Source organism: Rhamphochromis longiceps, linkage group LG16 (genome assembly GCF_057381845.1).
Source record: "Rhamphochromis longiceps isolate RC_006_pf linkage group LG16, R_longiceps_female_GT1.1, whole genome shotgun sequence".
NCBI lineage: Eukaryota > Metazoa > Chordata > Actinopteri > Cichliformes > Cichlidae > Rhamphochromis > Rhamphochromis longiceps.
In genome coordinates, this window is record NC_140572.1 from 10587657 (window position 1) to 10596424 (window position 8768).

General features: G+C 42.4%; 1 long non-coding RNA gene across 2 annotated transcripts; it reads left to right on the top strand.

Annotated features, from left to right (window-relative positions):
- Window positions 1–1229: 1229 nt before the first annotated feature.
- Window positions 1230–4904, top strand: LOC146650652 (uncharacterized). 2 transcript variants are annotated; one of them, XR_014907909.1, is made up of 3 exons: window positions 1230–1364; window positions 2597–3566; window positions 4504–4904. It is a non-coding gene; the product is annotated as an uncharacterized LOC146650652 (long non-coding RNA). The 2 variants fall into 2 exon arrangements; XR_014907908.1 differs by lacking the exon at window positions 1230–1364 and adding an exon at window positions 1375–1492.
- The last annotated feature ends 3864 nt before the right edge of the window (window positions 4905–8768 follow it).

Consider the following 8768-nt stretch of genomic DNA (forward strand, 5'->3'; position numbering starts at 1 on the left):
CCGGCTATTGCAGTTAATAATACAACAGCTTCTTGCCATTTTTTGGGTTTCTTTTTATCACTGTATAACTGATTTCAATTGAAAGCCTGCGTGCACTAGTACCTCTTGCCACGAGTTCCCAGAATTCTTTGCGGTTTTACCCCTGAATGACGTCACATTTTCAATCTCTATATGCAGCTGAAGATCGCCTCGACCAGCCGCGAAAGCTGGAGTAAAACGATAGTCCAAAAAGGGGCTTAGCGTGAGACCCAAAGCCCCCAGGGGCGAGGCGAGGCCAGCAGCAGGAACAAAACTGGACGGCCAACAGATCGGAACACAAGATAAAACAGGGCAAGACAAGACAGCAGCTAGGCAGGTGTCTCGACTCTTTGCTTAAAATCAGGCAGTTGGTCCCTGAGAAGGTGCGGCAGCAATCAAACCCTACAAACAAAAAAGGCAAAGATAACCTTAATCGTCTCTAATTTACAAATACTAGCAGCTATAATATAAGCGGCTTACTCCAAGACTGGAGGCGCTGTACTGTACGGTGAACGCAACTCACGCGTCTCTCCACCACAGCTGGAGTAAAGAAAAGAGAAACAGCCGCGCTGTAGCGGGCCGGAGAATTATGACTACTATGGACAATGGACAATGCCAGGCATCCTCTGCACACGGCCATTAACAACCAGAAGAGTCTGTTCAGTGACAGGTTGCTTCTCCCAAAGACAAGAACTAACAGACTTAAAAACTCCTTTGTCCCACACGCCATCAAACTGTTTAACTCCTCTCTGGAGGGGAGAGGGAGGGGAAACAGGAGGACAAAGGAGGGGGGAACAACTAAGCTGTAGTGCCTCTTCACCTCACTGTGCAATACCCTTTGTGCAATACTTTTGTAAATAGTCAACAGTGCAATAGACCTCAATACTTGAAATGTGCAATTCACTTGTATTTTTATTTTTTATTCCTATTTATTCTATTTATCCCCTTCGTATATTTTATTTATATTTGTCTCTGTATTTATATATATGTGTGTGTGTGTGTGTGTGTGTGTGTGTGTGTGTGTATATATATATATATATATATATATATATATATATAATATTCTGTAACTCTGTAACTTCTGTCGGTGCTGTGCTTTTTTGGAAATCGAATTTCCCAGAGGAACCCACCCGAGGGATTAATAAAGTTCTATCTAATCTAATCTAATCTAATCTACTAGTTACCGACTTTTGAGACAAATCAGAGGTCGAAAGGAGGCCTACCTGTAGCAGTCACACAATCCGATCGTATCGGTAAATTAACCAATAGGCCAGCATTTACTGCTGTATCGCACCAGAAGCTCGGGAGGAATGATCCAACAAAAAAACCGGCTTCCCTTTATACAGGTGGGTTCCTAATTAACCATACAAGGATACAAGGAGCGAGTGCAGCGGAAAGAGAACGAGGGTGGTAGAGCGAGCGAGAAAGAGAGAAAAAGAAGGGCGAGTAGCCCATCCGGCTACAGCCACATCAGGTAGATGTAATTTAACTCCAAGCAATGCTTCGGGGCTAATATAATGAGATGATCTGAGGACGATCTTTTAACTGCTCGCTGGTTAGCTAGCGTGAGCTATAAGCTAACAGCTAGCATGGTTAATGACGCTAGAGTTCCACGCACATGCAAACAGCTCGTCTCTACTGCTTTAACTGTTAAAACACAAGGCAATACTGCGGGTGACAGGGTTTGTTATGTGAAACAGCAGCTTGTTTAGTTTAAACAGTCTGCATTAAGCTGGGCAAACACTGTGCGATTTTTTTCAGTCACGTTATTCAGCTCCTGCTCAAACTGTACAATTGAATCTCAGGGGTTAGAAGCTCATAGGTCACGATGCAGGGTCTCACACGGCCTGATGCTCTGATGCGACCTGAGTGCTCAAACTGTGCATTCATAACATGAAGCTTATCATACAAAATCTGTCTCTCGCTCTCCCTCTCTCTGTCTTACAGACACACACACACCACCACCGTCAACTTTGCCAAATTACTAATGGAAAACATTGACCAGGCAGCTGTGATTGAGCAACAATGTCCATCCAACTCTTTTCATGGTTGCTGTAGTCATCATAATTTTGTGAGGCCACACTGAAAAGCCTTGGATACGGAAGCGTAGTACGGAAGCATAGAGCTGCCACCCAGGCAAAAGATAAATAGAAAAGTGAAAAGTATATTGTTCTAACAATATACCTTTCACGTTTGAACAATATAATATCACGTTATTACAATATACAGATTTATCACGTTCGTACAATATAAATATTATATAGGCTACATCACAGCTCCAGTCACGCTTCCATCACCGTCTTTCTTGTCTTTTCACAGAGTAACAGCCAAACAGGTGAGGATCTATTGGCTAGCACTGCTTAGCCTTGCACGCATTCTTATTTTAAACTTAATCTGGAATTCATTGCAAACTGTTTGTGCGGGATATGAATGACAAGATTTTGTTTTTCTTCAAGAGTTAGTAAAAAATATCTCCAGTGTGATCAAATCTTCTTGCCAAACATCCGCAGCTTTGCAGTGTATACAGCACTATAATGACCAGACCTAATTCTTTTGAAAACCTTACATCTTTCCACAGGTCTCCACTTTATCAGACATCACCTAGACACAGAGCTGGATGAGGCCAGCACAAACAGCGGCCTAACCAACTAAGATGATGGATCCATGGGGTCAGGAAAGCCAGAAGCAAGGGAGCTGGAGAGGTACCTTTCATGTCCATTCACTGGAGGTGTGGATCTATTGCATGGCGTTCCTCATATCAAGAAGCTGTCCATCACAATCAATAGCTCTTCCTGCATCTGGAGCTTGTGAAGGACTTCTCAGTCATGCAGGACTCCTGTTCACTGCTAAACAGTTACAGCTGTTGTAAAAAATGTTGTAAAATTCTTGAAATTAGAATTGTTGTGCCTTATTTTGTTGATCTTTTTACATATATTCCTTTTGAAAATACTCAAATTTGTATATTTATTTATTTTTGTTTGTCTGATAGCATTTATTTATAAAATAAATCGGACATTTCAAACAGTTACTCGCTACTTGAGTAGTCTTTTCACCAAGTACTTTTTTACTCTTACTCGAGTAACTTTTTTGAAGACTACTTTTCACTTTTACTTGAGTAATAATATTTTAAAATAATGCTACTCTTACTTGAGTACAATTTTTGGGTGCTCGACCCACCTCTGATCCTGACGTTTTGTCTGGTAGATTAAATTCCTTAATTACAGCCACATAAGCTCCACTAATAAGACACATGGTTTACCAGCAATGTCTGTAAACATATTCAGTCACCCACTGGCGCTGAAAGGCTCTTTTTTCAGAATCAACTTTTCTCTCCACCATTGTGAGCAGCTAGCTTCCTAATAACAGAAGTTTGACTTGATTGACGCGGGACTGTTCCAAGTTTGCCTAGCGTTCAGTAAGGAGGCTGCAGCACTGCATTATGGGATCTGTAGTTTGTATATTATTAGCAGTGTTGGGTAAGTTACTTTAAAATAGTAACTTAGTTACATTACTAGTTACTTCTCTCAAAAGTAACTCAGTTACTTCAAGTTACTCGTTACTTTCTTTTTTTTTTTTTTTTTTTTTTGGAAGTGACATCAGAAACAGCAGCATGTGACATCACGTGATGGCGGAGCTTCAGTTCATCCTTTGTCATCCTTTTTTTTTTTTTTTAATAGGACAGGGGGAAAGAATGAAAGAAAGAGGGGGAGAGGAAGAAAGAAAACCAAAGGGGAGAAGAGACGGTGAGAAGGGGGGGGAAGAGAGAGAGTGGATCAGCATGCTTGCATTCCAAAGGTTTCTCCATGTAATGATCTGCTAGAGAGTGTGGGGAGCCACAGCCCTGTCCTCTATGGTATCAAGCAGGTATGGAGGAGATCAAAACTCCAGACATCCAGAGGCCCCCAGAACCCAAGAGACCAAGGAAGACCCACAGAGGGGCAGCCGCGCCACTGTCCCAGTAAGAGCTAAGGAGAGTCCCAGATGAGGGCTCATTCAGCAGCCGCGGAGCAGAGGCCAGGGGGAGTTGCAGTGACGCGCCCGTGAGCTCCGCCGGCAGCCAGCTGTGCCTGAGTGACCGAGCCCCAGGCCGAGAGGCCGGGGGCACCCCACCTCCAAAGTGGCCCGAGCGAGCCCCAATAAGCGGCCGCCAAGGAGTGAGCCGGTGTGTACCCGGACGCCCACCCCCAGATACAAAGAACCACCAACGCACCGATACCTGAGGGAGTCCGCCACCGGCAGGGGAAGTGGTGGTGGGTGGAGATAGGCCTCCAAACCTTGGAGGGCCCGAGATGTCCCCAGAGAGGTGGCGTCTGATACCCAACCTGACATATAGACACAGACATACAGGCACACACAGACACAAACATCCATTCCCACCCTCATGCTCTCATATGTACTTCACACTCAACCGACGTGGAGACAGACATAAAGGGACGCTGTATACACGATCACACTCCCCAAGCGTACTCTACTAACCGGGTCTAGGTTACTCGTTACTTTCAAAGTAACTAGTTACTAGGGAAAGTAACTTTGGTTTTACTCAGAATTCTCTTGTTAATGTGTTTCTTCCATAACTTTGCCAGTCTTCTAGCTTGCTTACTTGCCACAAGTGCACTGTGCCACCTACCAATAGAAAGGAAAAGATAATGTGCATATTTCCACGAGAGAAATCCCACGCCTGGACCGTCATTGACTGCTGCCATGATTCTAGCCTACGTCACAGCGTCATGTGCGTCTTTTACATCCAACACAAAAACTGCAGTCGTGGTGCTTTCGATTGTACTCAGAACTCGGAAATTCTGCCTTCTGAATAGGAAGATGTAGGTAACACCAGACTGCAGATGAGCTGCATACATGGCTGGACTGGGACAAAAAAATCGTCCCGGGCATTTTGACTAGAGACCGGCCCACCATTATAGGAAAAATCATAAAGCCTTTGAATGAAAACAAACGCTGTTGTGACAGTGATGTGCACTGTTTTGATGGTATATATGCATCAATCTATCAATCGTTTGTTGTAAGATTCAGATAATTATTTTTTAAAAGCGAGACATTTTAAATGAGAATAAGAAAGAAAAGTATTTCTTTGTGCCCCCCTTTCCCTGTTAATGCCCTACATGCCCCCCTGGCAACACTTTGCTAGATCCGCACCTGCACAGTTACCAGCTGTCAGCTACCTAAAAAAGGATCCTGGGGTTATTTGTCTCTCAGAAACAGTTCATAACTTCCCTTCAACTCATTCATGTCACCTAAAAGGTAAACCTGTTTCTCCATCACCTGTTCAGCTCTGATGATCCAGTAAGGACATCTCCTGGTTTCATCTTCATGTTTCCCTCTCACCACATATCCAAACCGACATCCTGACCAGCAGCTTTTTTGCAGCTGTGGCTCCAGCAAACATCAGCTGATACTAGAAATTAATATTAAATAAATTCTAACAATAGCTGATCAAGCTTAAACGTGCTGCTGTTGTTTAGCGCGACATCCGCTGGTTTCCTCTTTCGGCGCAAAGTGAGCGATAAACAAACAAGAGAGAAAAGCCGATCAGCTGATCATTGATCAGTTTAATGATTGAAGTAGAAACAGGAGAGGGAGGGGGAGAGAATGAGAGAAGAAGAGGCAGCTGTGCAGCGTAAACACAGAATAACTCCAGCTTTGTGCCTTTTCCATTGCAGCTGAATTACGGGACAAACTGTTCCTTTTCACCTCAATAAGAAACGCGTAATATTTTCTCTGAATACCAGACGGGACGGTTGGCAACTCTAATAACTTATGAACAAAATAAAGTTCAACATCATTAACTTCATAGCACCACCCAGCTGTATAGAAACTCCGTCATGCTAGCTAGCACGCAGTACGGAAAAAGTCAGAATAACGAAAATAAACTCCACCTAAACTTGGTTCATATCTGACCCAGAGAGACTGCAGGTCATAACTTCTTACCTGAAGTTCAGTTCACACTTGGACCGGCGGCCGCCTCGGGTCTCTTTTCCTTCTGTGTCCCTTTTCCTTCATCCACCTGCTGCCTCCACCACTTGCTAATGTTACTGAATCTGTGGAAGCTCCGCGATAGCCACCACACGAAGTAACGAGTAACGACCCTATCTAAATCCCAGTAACGAGTAACGCGTTCCTGGTTTTGGCATAATAACTAGTTACCGTGCTCGTTACCACAATAATAACGTAGTTACTGTAACGCGTTACTTATTAACGCGTTAGTCCCAACACTGATTATTAGCGCCTCATATCGCCGGGCCATGCATAACAATATTAGTACATCTATATAAAATGATCTCGGGGCCGAATATAAATGTACGCCGGGCCGGATGTGGCCCGCGGGCCTTGACTTTGACACATGTGGTTTATAGCATCCTGCCATGCGATTGCATTTGTCCCTAACCATCGGGAACCCTCACGTTAACTTTTATCAAATGGTAAAAAGTTAGCATCCTTCCACTGTGTTTATGTTATGCTAACGTAGCTGTGTCGCTAGTGATCATGTAGCACATCATTATATACCAGCTAGCCCAACTTCAGTAACCCTACAAACGTCACTGCTGTTTAGTTTTCTGTCTTCATTCATGTTGAAAGTGATAGCAGAGCTGCACATTTTAATTTTTTCAGAAATCTCTCAGTCAGAACATGCTATAGGTGGAAACTAGCGAGCTAACTTCCTGCTAACTTTTAACTCTGTTAAATTTAATAAGTTCTATTTTAATGGATGATTGGATGTTTTAACTTAATTGTTACACCTGGTAAAGCAGCAACACTGATTATTTTATTAAGGATGAAAGAATTTAGACAGTTTTTAACTCTCAGTGATGCTGCAGTGTTTGTTTAACTTTGGGACCTGAAGTTGACAGTGTTTTGGACCCAGATTACTCCGTGAGGCTCCTGACTACAGTAGCCATAATGCTCCGACAATCCATCAAGCTGTGCGGCTTTGTATCTTAACAAAGTCATACTAAAACATTGTTTGACAGATTTTTGAGCGCCGCGTACCACATAAAATCGTTTCGAGGTCAGTAAGCACAACCAGAATTCATACATTATAAGGCGCACTGTCGATTTTTGAGAAAATTAAACGTTTTTAAGTGCGCCTTATAATGCGGAAAATACATTAAATACATTTAACCACAAAGGTGTCAGCAGTGATTATCAAAAGTATGAAGTAAGGCTGGAAGTTCTCCAGCCAAGACATCATTGATCTTGTACAGTGTGTTTGATCAGCTGTTTAAGACCTGTGACATTTAAAGGGCTTTGTGATGTCATTCATACATACCCGAGTAATGATTTGTGCAGGTATTTTTAAAATTCATCTTCCATATGTGTCACAGTGTTCCTGTACATATTATACATATGTCTGGTGTGTTTTTATTACAGATAAGTCAGTAATTTGTTGATCAAAGACACTTTCCCCCCCTAGTTTTGCCTGTCTACACCACCACTGGTGATTTGGTGGATAAATTAAATAGTCAAGTTGTGATTGATGTTCAGACTTTCAGCTTTAATTCAAGGGCTTTAATAAAAGTATTGTGTTGATTGTTGTTAAGGTTCAAAATTGAGGAAGGAGAATACAAACCACCCATGGTCCAGGAGCTCTTGGTCAAACAATGATTTTAATGAATACACACGTGTGGGAAGACAACTCTGTATGCAGACAGCAAGTAGTCTTCAACTTAATCAAAGCATGAACAGATATTTTATAGCATCAGGGTTTGATTTACTGACGCCCCTTCATGCGTCACAGATACATTTTATACATAGATCAGATCAACACCACAATGACTTTTAACCCAGAAGATCATCTTCTATTTTCATGGCTGGTACTTTCCGTTCTTGTCTTAAAGTGAATCGTTCCTCTTTCTTACCGAGACATGACTAATCTCTCCTCTAAATAAATCTAACTCATGTGTGTGTGTATGTTGACCTCACATGCTCTCTGTGTCACCTCTTCACCTACTAACTGTCTGTGTCTCGTCCTCAAATGCTCTTTCTCAATTCACCTGTTGCACTTCTGACCTTTCACCAGACCAGAGGCTCACTGAGACTATATGTATGTCTTCTACTAAATAAATGTTTTAACCAAGAACTTCTACTAAAACCTTAATATAAAATGACCTGATATAAGTGTTTTGTAAGCATGTATTGCAATTCCTTCTATGGCTCCAAGTCACTTGCACAATAGATTGTCCGGACATCGCGCCGAACAAAGCTTCCAACCCCCAATTAATTGACCGAGCTCCAACTCTTTAATAAGCACAGATATGCATTGTGTATAAAATAGTCATAACTGCACCTGAAATACAAGGTCAACATAATAACTGTATGCATAACATCTTAAGGCCTTCTTAAAGCTATCTGTTACATTGTTAAAGCCTCGTCTTAGCCTGCTGCTCAAAATAACTTCCTGCTTCTGCAAACTCTCTGCAAGCCTGTTTCCTGTCAGCCTGTGACTTTTAGCCTTTCTGAAAGACACACACTGTTCAACCCCTCAATGCAATATAAACTCCAGATTATATTATTAATGCAATGGTAATAATGATGATTATTTAACAATAGCAGTAAAATAATTTCCCTGCTCCACACTCCCTCTCTCGACCTCTGGAACACCAGAGGTCGCAATACATTGTGTCCTCTCTCAGCAAATCAGACAACCTCATGTCATCTAATTGGTCCGGTAATAAACACCAGCTCCCCTTCGAGAACACTCCATGTGTAAGCTTAGGTTTTCTCGGTCCCTCTCTGGT